Genomic DNA, 19342 nt, shown 5'->3' on the forward strand with positions numbered 1-19342 from the left:
GTTTGAGATGTATTTTGGGGATAGAAGTAACTGAATCAGCTGATAAATTAGACACTGGTGGGAGAGAAAGGAAGAAGATATGAATGAGTCCTAGGCTTTTAGTTTTAATGAGTGGGTGAATGTTAATCTCATTTACTGAGATATGCAAGTGGGAAGGAGTGTTTCTAGCAGAAAATTAAGAGTTTAATTTTGCAGATAGTAAATTTAATGTGTCTACAGGACATCCAAGTAGAGTTATCAAGAAAGTAGTTGCATTTACAAACCTGGAGGTTGGAAGAAAAACTCTGGGCTGGAGCTATCCATTTATGGACATTCAAAGATTGGGAAAAGTAGGACAAGTTCTTAGAGGAATTTGAAAAAGAGCACGTGGTAGAGTAAACTGTAGAAACCAGGAGAGAATGGAGTCATGGAGACTTGAAACGGAGTGCTTCAAGAATGAGGAGGGGTCAGTAGTGCTGAGTGCTGCTGAGTTCCGCAAGGTGTCTGTTAGATGAGTACTACCAGTGTCCACTGGATTGACAGTCCAGCTGAGGTAGAAGTACTTTGGGTCCACATTGTCATTTCCTGTTTCAAGAATGTACAGTGGCTTTGCCTTGCCAGCCACATCAAATGCAAATCTCTGCCATTTCTTTAGTGTTCTCTATTATCTTTCCTTCTACTTGTTCATTCATATGTTACATTCGATCCATGCCTACTTTCTGCCAAGCTCAGTGGTAACTGCAGGGTAAGTACAGTTTCTGCCTTCCAGTGTCTCAAGGTCACAAGCACCTGACCTGGACTGATACATATTCTCTTCCCTCCCAAGGAGACAAACCTGCTACTTCTGTGGGGGTAGGGGAGAAAGGATGGGGGAGGTGTCTCCTTAGCAGATTTACCCCTACCTCTTTGTGTTGAAATTTCCATCAACAATGATTTCCCAGGGTACCTGACTGGCTCAGTCCGTAGAGTATGAGACTCTTGATGATCTCAGGGTTGTGAGTTCCAGCCCCATTTTAGAGATTACTTAAAAAAAAAAAAAATCGGGATCCCTGGGTGGCGCAGCGGTTTGGCGCCTGCCTTTGGCCCAGGGCACGATCCTGGAGACCCGGGATCAAGTCTCCCGTCGGGCTCCCTGCAGGGAGCCTGCTTCTCCCTCTGCCTGTGTCTCTGCCTCTCTCTCTCTCTGTGTGACTATCATAAATAAATAAAACTTAAAAACAAAAACGAAAACAAAAAAAGGATATCTCAGGGCACCTGGCTGGCTCAGTTTGAAGAGCATGAGGCTCTTGATCTCAGGGGTTGTGAGTTCCAGCCCCATATGGGATATAGAGATTACTAAAACAATAATAACTAAACTTAAAAAAAAAAAAGTGATTTCCCTCCTTTCTAAATCTTCCCTGGGTCCTACTTGAAGATTTACACCTTGCATGAAGCTTGTTTCTTCAATAAGTATGCTTTCCCTCATAAATACTATGACCTTGAGATGCTTTATATCTCTTTTGTAGCCTTCATATATGGAAGAACAACAAATACAGGGATGAATCAACCATAAGCCAACTGAAATTTTTTTTTTTTTTAAGCCAACTGAAATTTAAGCTTCGGGGCCTCCTACATGCACAGACACCTTCCAATGCCCTGCACTTAATTTTGTATTTATAAAGAGCACAGGGACGTTGAACACATGTTTATTGATGGACTCCAAATTAACTAACTTTAAATATTTATTGACTTATTAAGCTTGTTTTATTCACTGGAATTTATATGAAGATTTTAGTTACTGATTATATCATTCCCTTTCCCAAAAGCCTTCAATGGCTCCTTATTGCCTCTAATCAAGTAGAAGTTTCTCAACCTGGCCTTCAAGACCTGCCTCGATGTGGCTGACTTTTATGTCTCCAGATGACTCCCCAGACTCTCCTTACTTCCCCAATACTGACCCCCTTGCTATCACCTGGGGGTGTTGTTCATGCTGCTTTCCCTGCTCTGAAATCCTCTCTTCCAACTCTACCTTTTGACATCCTAAGATAGACTTTAGACCATTGCTTCTGGAAGAGGAGTCCCAGGACCAACAGCATGACCTGAGAGCTTGTTAGAAATGCAGAATCTCAGACCCTGCTCCAGGCTAGTGAATCAGTACCTGTATTTTAACAAAATCCACAGTCAAGTTTGAGATATACAGACTTAGGCCATTTCCCAGGCTACTTCTTCCAAGTGTCTTAAACCTTTAAAAAAAATCCCTATAATAAATGTTTTTCCTCTTTGAAACTTCTTTAAAAAAAAAAGATTTTATTTATTTGAGAGAGAGCAAGCATGAGAGAAAGAGAAAAAATGAGCTGCAGGGAGGGGTAGAGGGAGAAGCAGATTTCCTGCTGAACAGGGGGACAGGTGCTGAGAGCACCTAAGGTCCTAAGAGCATGACTTTAGCTAAAGGCAGATGCTTAACCAACTGAGCCACCCAGGTGCCTTCTTTTGAACCCTCTTCATTCTGATACTGCTCTATAGGCACTTCTGCCTTGAATCATGGTTAATTATGTACAGATTTTCATTATCCTTTTATTCCTTAAGCTCTTTGAAAGCACTAACAATGGAGTCTCAACTTAGAGGTGAGTTAGTTCACTTGGTATTTCTCTCCATGCTCCTTCTACACCTCATACACACACATACACCCACCCAAACCTAGATGGTGCTGGTGTTGTTTTACTTAGAAGTTTGCAAGGATCCAGATATTTGACTCCCAGATGTGCCACGTGTGGCCAGGGAGATCTGTTGCAATTTTTTTTTTTAAGATTTATTTATTTGTTTGAGAGAGGAAGAGAGAGAGAGTGTGCAAGCAAAAGTAAAGGCAGAAGGGAAAAGCGGAGTCATCGTTGAGCAGGGAGTCCGATGTGGGACTCCATCCCAGGATCCTGAGATCATGAGCTGAGCTGAAGGCAAACACTTGACTGACTGAGCCACCCAGGTGCCCCCTCTTTGACCTTTTAAATACTCACTCCTTGACATAGATTTGGCCAGAATTTAGTAACATAGTCACTCTTTCCACTCTTAATTGGGAACTATTTCATAGGGCCCTGTGTCCAACTGAAAAATAGGGGACTCTATTACTATATAAGAAAGAAAGAGCAGGGGGCACCTTGGTGGCTCAGTTGGATGAGTGTTGAAATATTGGCTTCAGCTGAGGTCATGATCTCAGGGTCCTCAGATGGATCCCTGAGCTGCACTGGGCATGGCATCTGCTGGAAATTTTCTCTCTCCTCTCCCTCTGCCTCCTCCCACCCCACCAACATGTCTTTAAAAAAAAAAGAAGGGAAGAAGAGGAAAGAGCAGATATCAGAGTATAACAGCAGTTCTTGTACAATAGGTTAGCACATTTTCCATTTTTGGTACACTTTGCCTTCTTTCCCATCCCTTTTTCAATATTTTTTAATGCATAAATTAATCTAACAACAGCCTAAACCAATTTCCTGTTGGTTCTTGATAGAGAAAACACACAATTGGCTTATGTCTTATATATAATTGAATGTAATTAAAGTCACCTCTCACTTCCCTTCTTTAGACAAAGTAATTTCCTTTCTAGTTACATTTCCTTAGAGTTTCCAAATCCTATTCTGTCCTTCTGGGATATTTGTTGTATTCTATTGATGTTGCTTTATTTTGGTCTCTACATTTTGTACCTTTTTTTCTTACTAAGTCATAATTGTCTGAATTGAATTGAAATATAGTGATTTTCATCCTCTACTTTGGTGCATTTATTTCTTTACACAGTAAGAATAAAGCCCAATAATGGATTTTTCAACTTTTCTTTTGTCATCCTTTTTTACTAAAAAGATGGATATTTTGTTTTTACTCTTTGTTTTTAAAGGCTAGTCAGCTGAATCACAAAAATTGCCAGCAAAAATAATAAGGCAGATTCAAATGATTTGCATAGGGCAGCTGAAAATATATGCTAACACAAAATAAAACTCTGTATAAACTTAGGGTATGTGGAACTAGGGGGCTGTTACATGGAGTCCTCAGAATATGACATAGTGACAAAATTTCATCCCCAAATAGGCTTTGTCAGGAGAATGGCAAGAGATTCTTCACTTTTCAGACAAGGACACCAAGGTCCAAGGAATTAAATGTCTTTCCCAAGGTTTTCAACTCCAGCATCCTGGCACGAAGCCAGTTTGAGTCAGTCACATTTGAGTCACGTCAAATTTTGCCTGGAAAATTGTATAGTTAACAAATCAACTATAAAGTCATATGTACAGTGTAATACTATTATTTTTGAGGGAAGAATGTGTCTGTTGGCATATAAAATATTGGAAGGAATGACACCATTAATATGTGGGCAGTAGTTATTTTTGCAGGGCAATAGGAAGGGAGCTTCAACTAAGTTTTTTTTTTCTTTTGTACATTTCCGGTTTTCCAAGCTCTATGTATGGAGCCTGTGTCATTTTATTAGAAAAAAAATATTAATAATATGCACTGTTGTATATTACTGTACCATAAATGGAAGGGTTGGAAAGTAGTTTTGGATGTTTTCATGTACCATCATCAACTGAAAGATGGTAATAAATAAATGTATTCTAATACCTAAACCTGTTGATAGTTCTGCCAGGAAGTCAAGAAGCAGAAGGAACAAATAGAATAGCCGTCAGTGGGCATTTCCTCTTTTTCCTCAAATCTTTTTCTGATCTCCTTTCACAAGAAGCTCTACCCCCAAGGTTAATTTTTAGGATTCTGAGTTTAATGCCCTTCAGATTACATCAAGCTCCTGGCAGCTATACAACAAAACCCTGAGATAATGTGGATTCAGATATGAAGGGACTGGCTATTGGCTCCCACCCTCTGAAGCTGACTCAACCCCTACTGGCAATATACTTAGTCCTATATTTTATATTTTATGATTGAATTATTTGGACTGCACTTTTAGCATTATGATGGGAATTCTGGAAAGTGGTTTTAATTGTTTGAAAAATTAAGGCCAATGAGCCACAGATGGGGAGCAAATACTTGCAAAAGACATAGCTTATAAAGAACCATTATCCAAAATACACAAAGAACTTTTAAAAGTCAGCTATAAGTAAATTAACAACCCCATTAAACAATGAGCACAAGACCTGAACAGAAACCTCACCAAAGAGGATATACAAATGCCAAATAAGCATGTGAAAAGACACTCCACATCATCATGTTGTGATCAAGGAACTGTAAATTTAAACAGCCATCCCAGGACACACCTATCAGAATGGCCGAAATCCAAAACTCTGACAACACCAGATGCTGGTATGTGTAGCAATAGGAACTGTGATTTATTGCTGGTGGGAATGCAAAATGGTGTAGCCATTCTGGAAAGCAGTTTGGTGATTTCTTACAAAACTGAACATATTCTTACCAGATGATCCAGGAATCACGCTCCTTGGTATTTACCCAAAGGAGTTGAAAGCTTATGTCATGCAAAAACCTGCACACGGATGTTTATAGCAGCTTTATTCATAACTGCCAAAACTTGCAAGCAACCAAGATGTCTTTCAGTAGGTGAACAGATAAACTTGTGGTACATCCAGTCAATGGAATATTATTCAGTGCTAAAAAGAAATGAGCTATCAAACCATGAAAAGACAAGGAGGAAACTTAACTGCATGTTACTAAATGAAAGATACTGGTCTGAAAAGGCAGCATATTGTATGATTCCAATTACATAACATGTGGAAAAGGCAAAACTATGGAGAAAGTAAAAGGACTAGGGATTGCCAGAGGCTGGGGAGGAGGGGGGGTTGAGACACAGAATGCAGAGGATTTTTACAGTACTGAAAGTATTTTGTATGACACTATAATGGTGGATACATGTCATGATACATTTGTCAAAACCCATAGAATGTACACCACCAAGAATTAACCCTTTTATAAGCGGTGGACTTTGGGTGACAATAAAAGTTCATCAGTTTTAACAAGTGTACCACTCAGGTGCGGGGTGTTGATGCAGGGGTAGGGGGGAGGCTGTGCATTGGTGGGAGGGGTGGCACAGACATGTGGAAAACTTCTATAGCTTCCACTAAATCTTTTTATTTTGATTTATTTATTATTATTATTATTATTTTTAAGATTTTATTTATTTATTCACAGAGACATACAGAGAGAGAGAGGCAGAGACACAGGCAGAGGGACAAGCAGGCTCCATGCAGAGAGCCTGATATGGGTCTCGAGCCAGGGTCTCCAGGATCACACCCTGGGCTGCAGGCAGCGCTAAACCGCTGCGCCACCCGGGCTGCCCCACTAAATTTTTTAAAAAGATTTATTTTTTTGGGAGAGAGAGCATAAGCAGGGGGAGTGGCCAAGGCAGACTCCCTGCTGAGCAGGGAGCCCAATATGGGACTTGATCCCAGTACCCTGGGGATCATGACCTGACCCAAGGGCAGACACCCAACCAACTAAGCCACCCAAGCACTCACTTCTACCCAATTTTGCTGGGAACCTAAAACTGCTCTAAAAAATAGTCTATGTGTAAAAAAATTTTCAGGCCAGCACTAAGGCTTTATTCTTTTAAGTTTTTATTTTAATTCCAGTATAGTGAACATACCACTTAGCCTTTAATTTAGGAATTTTTTCCCCCCAATGGAATTTTTTTTTTCTGATTAAAGAAAAGAGACTCTAGGTATAAAGCACTCAAATTAAAACAAACAAACAAACAAAAAAACAAAAAAAAAACAAAAAAAAAACAAAAACAAAAACAAAAAAACAAACAAACAGAAAAACCCGTGTATTCCAAGGTTGTGTGTCCTTGTGGGAAAGTAGATGAGAACTGTATCTTTGTCTTCTTGAAACAGAAAAATTAGATGTTTCAGAAATTAAAAGACACTTTAAGAAAAAAAAATTTTTTTTGTTCTATTAATTCTTTTTATCAGACCTCATGAACGCAACATAATGGCAGGTTTTTTGTTTTGTTTTTACTAATGGCAAGTATTAAAGCAAATTCCATGTGAGTAGATTTGGCAGGACAGTCATTGCAAAACACTGGACAAGTATAAAAAAGTACATCCCTGTTGGAAAACCTGCTAAAAAATTAATTTCCAGATGGTCAAAGTTCAGGGTTGACTCATTTGGAATGTTTTACAAATTGAAAACACTGAAACTGGGAAAACTCAGAAAACTATAATTCTCATTAATTGACTGAAATGACTAAGTAAATAAACTTCAGGATCAAGGATACTGGCTGGTTACTGAACAGAGCGCATTTCAAGCAGAAATGGGCTCTGTAATTTTTCCAGCAGGTGGCAGCAGAGAGCTGTATAAGATTTTAATAGGTTCCCCTCCCCCCCACCCCCCCACCCCCCCAGGTGTGGAAATCCTAAAGGCTGAGGACTGGAAAGCACTTTAGTTGTCACAGAACACTTTCCTTTCACAGATGAGAAAACTGACTCCAGAGAAATTATCTGACCTTCCTAAGGCAAAACTCTTCATTAAAATTCCTTGAAACATGTCAGGCTATGCAGATTTCATTTATAATTACATTCCATGCCATGCAAACACATTTAATTAGATACAAGAAAATATTTTACATGAAATATTAAGTTATAGTAATAAAAAAGACCTTTGGAGTATTTCCAGAACTCTCTTTTTAAAAAAGTTTTTATTTTAATTCCAGGTAGTTAACATACAGTGTTATATTAGTTTCAGGTGTATAATATAGGGATTCAGCACTTCCGCACAACACCCTGTACTCATCCCAAGAACATTCCTTAATTTCTATCACCCATTTAACCCATCCCTCTCACCCTCACCCCTCTCTGGTAACCATCAGATTGTTCTCTATGATTAGAAGTCTATTTCTTGCTTTAACTCTCAGTTTTTTCCTTTGCTTGTTTGTTTCGTTTCTTAAATTCCACATATGAGCAGAGTCATATGATATTTGTCTTTCTCTGACTTATTTTGCTTAGCATTGTACTCTCTAGTTCCATCCATGTATTTGCAAAATGGCAAGAGAACGCTGTCTCTTTTTGATTAAAATCTTTTAAAAAGCCATCTGAAAGCTTTCTGGTAGAAAGTGTATCAAGAGGGAGAAAATATAGATTAGGGAAACAAACTCAAATTTGATTCTCTATCCATCCCATGTCTGCTGTCGCACCTTGAATAAACCAAAATAAATTATTTTGAATAAGTAATAAAGCTTTGTGTTTACTTGTAAAATGGAGCAATAAGATAGGACCATGGAGTGAGAATGTAGGGTTGTGCCATCGGACTGTAGCAGGGTTTCAATGAGCTTGCCCTTGTAATGTACTTGGCTTATCCATTGCAGACACTCAATGAATGTTACTTGCTTTTTCCTCCCACTCCAGGGTACACAGAAATGGAAAGACTGAGTACTTCATGACTAGGGTTGCCAGGTAAAATACAGGACACCCAGTTAAATTTTAATTTCAGATAAACAACACTTTTTTTTTTTAGTGTAAATATGTCCCTAATTTTGCATGCTACATACTCATGCTAAAAAAATTCCTTGTTATTTAGCTGCAATTAAAATTTTAGCTGGGTGCTATGTATTTTTTCTTGCTAAATCTGGCAACTCTAAGTCTTAAGGACTCCTGATCTATTTCAAAATGAAGAAATGCCAAAGCAGTGTTATAAAATTTGTGCTAAATTTTTAAATACTTAACATTTAATAAACTAGAATTCCTAACAAAAACTACTTTGCCATATTTATGCTGGTCACAAGATAATGATAGGGCTTAGAACAACTCTTAACTCTCAGGACACTATAGGTAGACATACACTTAAAACTGCATCACAAATGTTTTCATCTTTTGTGTGTGTGTCTTTGTGACTGTATTGTAATCTCATTTGGAGAGGAAGTCAAAGATCTAAGTGTGAGGTCTTTGTAACTGTGAGGGCTCAAGCCAAATGGCCCTCGGCCCATCCCCACCCGCCCCCACCACCCGTGATAGGCTACTCACTTTCTGAGAGAATAGAGATAATTGGTACTTTATCCTAGAAAAATGTTTTCTTTGTCAAATATGACTGGATCTTTTATGCGATTGTATTTTCTGTATTGTTTCTTTGTTGATGTTGGGAAAAAGGCAGAGGAAGCTAATGGGATGAATGCAGCCAAGGGACATAGTGGCCCAATTTCAACCCTGTAAAGAACTGCAGCAAAACTTTAATATCCCCCAAAGGAGGGCATGTTCTCCTTTCAACCACCTGCATAAGGAGAATAATAGTTTATTAGGCACTGAAGTTGTCCATTCATCACTTCACAAGCGCTATTTCAGACCACTGTGGTCATCCAATGGCATCACAAAGGTACCAGGAAAGAAGTAGCTTAGACAAGTAGCCCAATTACATAGCTGGCCTCAGTGTTTGACATGTGCCAGATTTACAAATAAAGCTGGATTTTATTTTTATTCTGACCGTTTTATTCTTTTAAAAAATTTTATTTAGGGGCTCCTGGGTGGCTCAGCTGGTTGAGCATCTGCCTTTGGTTCAGGTCATGATCTCAGGGATCCTGGGATTGAGCCCCCACTGGGCTCCCTGCTCAGCAGGGAACCTGCTTCTCCCTCTGCCTGCTTGTGCATGCTGTCTCTCTCTGTGTCAAATAAATAAACAAAATCTTTTTAAAAAATAAATAAAATTAAAATATAATACTGAGTGGTGGGATAGACTTGGGAGTCCCTTACAGCATGATTCTTTTTTTTTTTTTTTAAGATTTTATTTATTTATTCATGAGAGACACACAGAGAGAGCCAGAGACATAGGCAGAGGGAGAAGCAGGTTCCCAGCAGGGAGCGTGATGCTGAACTCGAGTCTTGGACCCTGGAATCATGACCTGAGCCAAAGGCAGATGTTCAATCACTGAGCCACCCAGGCACTCCTATATTATGATTCTTTACTCCTTACACATATTTTTGAAAATATTCGTTTTTATTTATTCAATAGTTAATAAATGTAATTTTTAAGGAAAACCTTAATATATGTGTATATTTTTAAAGTTCAGCTTTAGTCAATCAGAGAAAGACAACTATCATATGATCTAACTCACATGTGGAATTTAAGAAATAAAACAGAGGATCATAGGGGAAGAGAGGAAAAAATAAAACAAGATGAAATCAGAGAGAGAGAGACAAACCATAAGAGAATTTTAATCCTAGGAAACAAACTGAGGGTTGCTGGAGAGGAGGGGGGTGGGGCAACTGGGTGATGGACATTAAGGAGGTCACATGATGTAATGAGTACTGGGTGTTCTATAAGACTGATGAATCACTAAACTCTACCTCTGAAACCAATAATACATTATATGTTAATTAATTTAATTTAAATAAAAAATTTTATTTTTCTAAAGATTTTTTATTTATTCATTTGACAGAGACAGCACAAGCGAGGGGTCTGGGAGAGGAAGGACCAGGCTCCCCGCAGAGCAGGGAGCCCGACACAGGGCTCAATCCTAGGACCCCGGGACCATGACCCGAGCCAAGGCAGATGCTCAACCGCCTGAGCCACCCAGGAGCCCCTAAATAAAAATTTTTAAAAGAATATAACGGTCAGAATAAAAATAAAATCCAGCTTTATTTGTAAATCTGGCACATGTCAAACACTGAGGCCAGCTATGTAATTGGGCTACTTGTCTAAGCTACTTCTTTCCTGGTACCTTTGTGATGCCATTGGATGACCACAGTGGTCTGAAATAGCGCTTGTGAAGTGATGAATGGACAACTTCAGTGCCTAATAAACTATTATTCTCCTTATGCAAGTGGTTGAAAGGAGAACATGCCCTCCTTGGGGGGATATTAAAGTTTTGCTGCAGCTCCTCCAGTTTTTTACAGGGTTGAAATTGATTTTATTTATTTATCTGAGGGGCGGGGAGTGAGTGAGCATGCACACAAGCAGTGGGGAGGGGCAGAGGGAGAGAGAGAAGCAGACTCCTCGCTGAGCAGTGAGCCCAATGTGGGGCTCCATCCTGGGACTCCAGGATCATGAACTAAGCCCAAGGCAGTGCTTAACCAATCAAGCCACCCAGGCACCTCCACTACTCAGTATTAGAAAAAAATTCAGCATGACCTCTGATGTTCCCTCTCCCCTCAGAAGTACCCATTATCCTGAATTTGTGTTTATAAATATCCTTGCTTTTCTTTAAAAAAAAAATTTTTTTTATTTATTCATGAGACACACACAGAGATAGGCAGAGACACAGGCAGAGGGAGAAGCAGACTCCATGCAAGGAGCCCGATGCAGGACATGATCCCTGGAACCCGGTATCATGCCCTGAGGCAAAGGCAGATGCTTAACCACTGAGCCACCCAGGCATCCCATGTCCTTGCTTCTCATTATTGTTTTAGCATATGTGTTTATATGTGTTTAAAATTTGAAAAGAAAAAAAAATAAAATAAAATAAAATTTGAAAAGAAATATGGCATGCAAACAAAATCATGCATGGAAATATATGTTTATTCTGAAAAACAACAATAAAAGGAACACTTGTAAATCTATTTCCAGGCCAAGAAAGAACATTATCATATCCCAGAAGACTCATGTATGTACCTCTCCAACTGGATCTTCTATTTTCATCCCAGAGATGAATATTGTCTGGAATTTTGTATTAGCCATTTTCATTGTGGTAAAATATACTTTATCATCTTTAACCATTTGTAAGTGTACAGTTAGTTGCATTAAGTACATTCAAAATGTTGTGCAACTGCAACACCTTCACCCATCTTCAGAACTTTTTCCTCTTTCCAACTGAAACTCTGCACCTATTAAACACTAATTCTCCATTCCCTTCTCCCCTCAGCAGCTGGCAACCACCTTCCTACTTTCTTTCTTTATGAATTTACCACTGTAGGTTCCTCATGTAAGTGGAATCATATATGTCCTTTCATGACTGACTTACTTTAGTATAAATTCTTCAAGGTTCATCCATGTTATAGTATATGTCAGAATTTCTTTCCTTTTAAAGACTTAATAATTAATCTGTTAAATACGGATTGCATTGAATTTATAGGTTTATTTGAGGAGATGATATTTTTATTAATGAGAGTTTTGCAGTCTATGAACATAGTATAGCCCTTTATTTTAGTATTATTTAACATCTCTCTCTTTTTTTTTAAAGATTTTATTTATTCATGAGAGAGAGGCACACACAGAGAGAGAGAGAGAGAGAGAGAGAGAGAGGCAGAGATACAGGCAGAGGGAGAAGCAGACTCCATGCAGGGAGCCTGATGTGGAACTCGATCTTGGGTCTCCAGGAGCAGGCCCTGGGCTGTAGGCAGCGCTAAACCACTGAGCCACCTGGCTGCCCTCTTTAACATCTCTTGATAAAGTTTTATAATTTTCCTTCATGGAGGTCTGGTACATCCTTTGTTAGATTTTTTCCTAGGTATTTCATATTATTTATTTGATTATAAATATCTCTTTTAAAAGTACAATTTTGGGCCACCCGTCTGGCACAGTTGGTTAAGTGTCCAACTCTTGGCTTTGGCTCAGTGACACTTATGTCTTAGTGACATAAGATGGAGCCCTGACTTAGGCTCCTTGCTCAGTGGGAGTCTGCTTGAGATTCTCTCTCTCCCTCTACCTCTGTCCCCTGCCTGCCCCCCCCATCCACGAGCACTCTCTCTCTCTCAAATAAATAAATCTTTTTCTAAAAGTATAATTTCTATCAGTACATGGTATGTAGAAATGTACTTGATTTTCATTTATTGATTTTTGCATCTAATGCTTGCTAAATTCTTATTAATTCTTGTGATAATTTCTGTAGATACTTGGAGATTTTCAAGTGACTAATACTATTATCTACTACTAATGAGTTTTCTTTCTTTCATTCCAAATTTTATACTTATCTTACTCTGCTGGTCTCCAGGACAATACAAAAAATCAACCATTTTTGTCTTGTTTCCAGTCTTAAAGGAAATAATTTTTGTATACCACCATTATGTTTGCTAATAGTTTTTCTTTTTTTTTCTTTATTTTGTTATTTTTTAAAGTTTTTTTAAATAATCTCTACACTCACCATGGGGTTCAAACTCATGACCCTGAGATCAAGTCATGTGCTCTACTGACTAAGCCAGCCAGGTCCTCTATTTTTCTTTTTTCTTTTTTTATTTTTTTTATTTTTTATTTATTTATGATAGTCACACAGAGAGAGAGAGAGGCAGAGAGATAGGCAGAGGGAGAAGCAGACTCCATGCACCAGGAGCCCGACGTGGGACTCGATCCCAGGTCTCCAGGATCGCGCCCCGGGCCAAAGGCAGGCGCTAAACCGCTGTGCCACCCAGGGTTCCCTATTTTTCTTTTTTAAATTGACCTTTGAACAACATGGGTTCAAAGTATGCAATTTTACTTATATGCGTTTTTTTTTTTTTTTACAGTACAGTCCTGTATTTTCTCTTCCTTGTTATTTTCTTAATAATATTGTCTTTTCTCTAGTTTATTGTAAGAATGCAGTGTATGATACATATAAAAATAAGTGTTAACCGACTCTTTATATTATTGGTCAAGCTTCTGGTCAATAGTAGACTATTAGTTGAGGTTTTGAGGAGTCAAAAATTATACGTGGATTTTTGACTATGTAGGAGGTTAGCACCCCTAAGCCTCATGTCATTCAAGGGTCAACTATATTTGGTTCCCTTTTTATGCTTATTTTCCCTCTTCTCTTTTAACTTTTTAAAAAATTACTTTTTATCACTTCTCATTTCCCCCTCTGTTAGTGTAGAAGCTAAATATTCTATTCCTAGACTTTTACTAGTTGATCTAAAATTTTATCTTGCATAGTTAACTCATCAAATCCAAAGTAAATCAGTATTCTTTTGCCTTCTTCCAAACACTGTAAGGACAATAATTTCCATTACCCATCTTCTGACTTCTGACTTCTTGCTAGGCATTTATTTATTTATTTATTTATTTATTTATTTATTTATTTATTTTTCTGTAAAGCTTTCTTATGCACAGCCAGGAGGGGGCTTGGTCCTCTTGGCAGCTGCTTTCCTCTTGGTGGCCAGGACACTGCTCAGTTCTCTTGTTTCCTCTTGGTGTAGTTATGTGTCTCTACTGTTTTCTTGATGAACTTGAAGGCCTGCCTGTCCTTGGAGACTTTGAGCAGCTCCATGGTGTGTTGTTCATATTCCATTTAGATAAAAATTGCACAGCTCTTGGATTATGCCCCACTGGAGCATGGTGTGCTTGATGAGGCACCTGGGTTACATCTATGTGTTGGCTTTGTGGTGCCCAAGATTGCAAATCTGAGAAACCACCAAGGAGCCAACACCAATGCAAGCACACAAGGGTTTATTAGCAAGCTCGAGCTTGGGTCCAAGTATACCGACACAGCGGAACAGAGACTTGGACCCCGAAGTGGGTTACAGCTGGGTTTTTTATAGGCTGGTCTAGGGGATTTTCAGAAGGGGTGGAAGAATTTCTCAAGTTCTGTTTACATTCTGATATGGGGCTTTTCAAGGGCATTGAGCTCTGTTCTCATTCTAATATGGGACTTTTCAAGGGCATTGAGCTCTATTCTCATTCTAATATGGGACTTTCTACCACAGGTGGGGACTCTGTTGTCTTTCTGATATGGGATTCCCTGCCAAGGACATTGAGGACATTCTGCAGTTTCTCCGGTAAAGTTCAGCTATTATTCACAGGGGCCTAAAATGGCTGTACTTGTGCTAATGTTAAACTTTAGGTGGGATGGCCTTAATTTTTCTTGGCCTCCACAGCTTGTTCACATTCTTGGTCACCTCGCACCCCTTGCTGAGATCCATGGCCATGGGATAGCATAGAACCATGGCTGGACCTGTACTGCAGCCCCAGGGGCCAGATGACAGCAGATAGATAGCCTTTTGTTAGGCTTTCAATGCCATAGGACATTATTATAGTTTTATACAGTCAATAGAAGTTCAGTAAAGTAGATAGTCCATATTTGATTAATTATTTTACCACTTTTGTCTGTCTTCATTCCTTCCATTGGAGATTACTTTTCTTCTGCTTGAAATACATACTTTAAGGGGTGGCTGGGTAGCTTAGTTGATAGGGTGTCGGACTCTTGATTTTGGCTCAGGTCATAATCTCAGGGTTGTGAGATTGAGCCTTGAGCCTTGCCTTGGGCTCCATGCTCAGCTGCTTAAAATTCTTTCTCTCTCTCTCTCTCTCCCCGCCCCTGCCCCTCCCCCCTCTCCCACCAGATTGCACACACATGCCTGCATGCACTCTCTCTCACTCTAAAACCCCCTACCCCGAAATACTTTGAAATTTCCTTTGGTGATACTCTTTGGTAGCAAATGCTTTTAGTTTTTATTTGTTTGAAATTCCTTCTTTTCACCTTTTTTTTTTTTTTTTAAGTAGGGTCCATGCCCAATGTGGCATTTAAACTCATGACCCTAGAGATTAAGAGTCCTATACTTTATCAACTGAGCCAGCCCAGAGCCCTTTACCTTTGTTCTTTACAGATTTTCAGTGGGTATAGAATTCTAGGTTGATTGTAATTTCCTCTCAACACAATGAATTCCATTATCTTTTGACTCTTATTGCTCTCGAGATACCAGCCATTAGTTTAATTGTTGCAGCTTTGAACTTATCTGACTTTTCTCTCTCCTTTTACAATCTAGATTCTGTCTTTGGTAACCTGCAATTTTATTACAATGTGTTGGAATGCAAATTTCCTTTTATTTCTAGTAGGGATTCATTGGGATTCTTAAATCTGAGTATCCTTCTGTTTCCCATTTCTTTGTCTCACTGTGCTCAGAATCATTTCTTTAGACATCTAGCTCATGAATTCCTTCTTCACTGTGTCTGTGTGCTATTAAATTTGTCCACTGAGCTTTACATTTTTAATTATTCCATTTCTCATTTCCAGATTTTTAAAAAAGATTTTATTTATTTGAAAGAGAGAGAGCATAAGCACAGGGAGCAGCAGAGGGAGAGGGAGAAGTAGACTCCCTACTGAGCAGGGAGCCAAACATGGGGCTTGATCCCGGGACCCTTGGGATCATGACCTGAGCCAAAGGCAGATGCTTAACTGAGTGAGCCACTCAGGCACCCTCACTTCCAAAATTTTATTTCCTTTTTACATCCTGTGTGATCATTTTTTACAGTCTCATTATTTACTCATTTATTTCTTACTTAAATAAATTTTTTTCTTAAAAATATTTATTTTTTTATTTCTTAAAAGCCCTAAAGTAGTTATTTTATATCAGGTTTCTGATCAGTCCTATATCTGAAGTCTATAAATCTGATTCTGCTGTGTTTCAGCTTCTCTTGCTAATGGTCCCTAGTTTCCTTGGATTTTATGATTTTCACTGAGAGTAGACATTTCTTAAAGCTTTACCTATGTGAGTTTGGAGGGATCCTGAGATAAAGATGGGTTCATCTAGAAAGGATTTGCATTTGCTTCTCCCAATACTTCAGGCACTCAGGGCCACTTTACATTAAATTTTCTGCTGAAGGCTTTCAGCCCAAACAACTAATATGGATGTGGGCTGCAAACTTGTGTGGGGACTAGCTTTGGGTACACATTCTCGGGAGTTAGTTTCACTTGCACATGGTACCAAGAACCAAGATGGCCCATTTTGGTTGCAAACCCTCCAGGTAGAAGCATTAGACTTACAGATCTTCCTTGATTTACAATGGGGTTACCTTCGATAAACCCGTGGTAAATTGAAAATACCATAAAGTCGAAATAGCATTTAAGACACCTAACCTACGGAACATCGTAGCTTAGCCTAGCCTCCCTTGAATGTACTCAGAACACATATATTAGCCTGCAATTGGACAAAATACAAAGCCTATATTTTGTAATGAAGTGTTGACTATCTCATGTAATTTACTGATTACCTTACTGGAAGTGTAAAACAAATGGTTGTATGGGTACAGAGTGGTTGTAAGTGTATCGATTGTTTACATTCCTGATTGCCCTGTCCAGCATCATGAGAAAGATTCATACTGAATATTGCTAGCCCAGGAAAACACCAAAATGCAAAATTTGAAATATAGTTTCTATGGAATGGGTATCACTTTCGTACCATCGTAAAGTCGAAAAATTACAAGCTGAACCATCACAAGTCGGGGACTATCTGTATATCTAGATTAGCCTAACAGTGAAGGTATAGTCTTTATGGCCGCAGGGAAGGATATCCAATCAGAATCTCCCCTCCAGGCAGACTCAGGCTCTGTCTTCTGACCCTGGAGCTCCTTGTAAGGAGCTGAGTTGAAAACTGAGTGCTAACTGGTTTGACAATTGCTCCATTTATCTCTCGAACTCCTAACTGTCACATGGTTTGGGCTATTTCTTACTTTTATTCATGAATTTAGGGGAAGATATTTTTAGTATTTTATCCAGAGCATTTAGTTGTTTCCAGCAGTTAAGGGGCCCGGGTTTGTTATATCATGTGAAATGGAAGTCTGCATCACTTACTTTTCTTTTCTTTTCTTTTTTTTTTTTTTGCATCACTTATTTTTCAATAATACTCTTTTTTGAAAAAAATTTAGGTCTTGGGGCGCCTAGGTGGCTCAGTGGTTGAGGTCTGCCTTTGGCTCAGGGTGTGATCCTGGAGTCCTGGGATGGAGTCCCACATCCGGCTCCCTGCGTGGAGCCTGCTTCTCCCTCTGCCTATGTCTCTGCCTCTCTCTGTGTCTCTCATGAATAAATAAATAAATAATTTATGTCTGTAAATAATCTCTACACACAACATGGGGCTCAAACTCACAACCTTGAGATCAAGAGTGCACATTCTACAAACTGAGCCAGCCAGGCACCCCTATTTTTCAAGAATCCTCTTAAAGTTCCTCTAGAAAATCCTCAGGCCTTTATGTGTCAAACTTTTACCCATCTCTTTATATCATTTCCCCGCTCTCAATATCCTGTCCTTTGAGTATGACATACTCACCGAATTTTAGCATGTGAACCTGATGGCTTGGGCTGATGAAGAATTATGTAATGTTAGGTGGAGAAAAAGATTTCAAGGGCAGCTGAAATCTGCAATGTACATGCAGTTTTGGATTTTTTTTTTTGCCTTTTTTTTTTTTTTTTATGGTTTAAACTTCAGTTTTGAAGTACTCCTAAATAGCCCTGTTGTTTATTTTCCTTGTTAACATTTCTGGTATACAGAACAGTTTAGTGTTTATCAAAGGAATATTTTTAAGGACAGCATGATCACATTGGATGGTCTCCATTTTTAGCATGTCTGGTTTTGAAGCACGTCACTGAAACATTTTGAACATCTGATTCTCCACATTTCATCAAATAACATGCTTTATTTTCTATGAATGCACTGATTATTGCAGCCAGAGTCAAGAAAACAGAGCAAAGAGGAGATGAGACGGTAAACATAACCTTCTCTCCTTCCACTTCTCAGCCCCAAAGGGCTTTGCTTTTTCTCGCTTTCCTTCTGTTTCCTCAAAGCTTCTCTGACCAGCCGGAGGAAGTCATCTCCTCTCCCCCTGGAAGGGAATGAAGATGATACTTTTTTTTTTTTTAATTTCATTTATTTATTCATGGGAGACACACAGAGAGAGGCAGAGACACGGGCAGAGGGAGAAGCAGGCTCTCTGTGGAGAGCCCGATGTGGAACTTTATTGCAGGACCCCGGGATCACGACCTGAGCCAAAGGCAGACACTCAACCACTGAGCCACCCAGGTGCCCCTAAAGATGGTACTCTTATTCTCAGCAGCATCTTCCCAAGTGACCTGCTGCATCTCAGTATCTTCTGGAACATCCTTTTCTCCTTTGTCTCCCCCTCTCCTGCTTCTCTGGCCTCTCCTTCTGACCTCCTTCTCAGGTGCCCCTTCTCATCACCTACTCCTTAAGTGTCAGTGCTTCATAAGGCTGAGTAAAAGACCATTTTATCTTTCCCAGACAATTACTCTCCCCCATCTGTGGTTCCCACCACTGCCTTAATCTGTAACTCACAAGATATATCTTCAGGTCAGCCTCCCCAGGAGCTCCAGATTCCATATCCAGCTACCTACCAAGCACCTCTTCCTGGATGTCCATGGGTTTTTCAACCCAGTACATTCTGAACTCAACATCCCACCTCCAACCAGTAGCTGCTTCTCTTCCTGCTTTTCTGTTCAAGCCAGAAACTGGGAATGATCTTAGACCCATTTCCTTATTTCCTCCTCTCTGCTCTCCTCTAAGGCTGGCCCATTTTTTCATCACTTACACAGGAATATTTGTCCTCTAGTCCATTATAAATCCCACTGCCCCATCCAGGTTGGCTTCATCCTTTCTTGCCTAGATCACTACATTTGCATCTCAATTGGTGTCCCAGCTTCCCATAATATCTTGCTCTAACCCATCCTCCATGTTGCCTCCGAAGTCTTCCAGAGTGATTGATAGAACACAAATCGGATACTTTTCCCTTGCTTAAAATCCTCTGCTGGTGCTCTCCCCTTAAGGATATG

The sequence above is a fragment of the Vulpes lagopus genome, chromosome 12 (assembly GCF_018345385.1).
Source record: "Vulpes lagopus strain Blue_001 chromosome 12, ASM1834538v1, whole genome shotgun sequence".
Lineage (NCBI taxonomy): Eukaryota > Metazoa > Chordata > Mammalia > Carnivora > Canidae > Vulpes > Vulpes lagopus.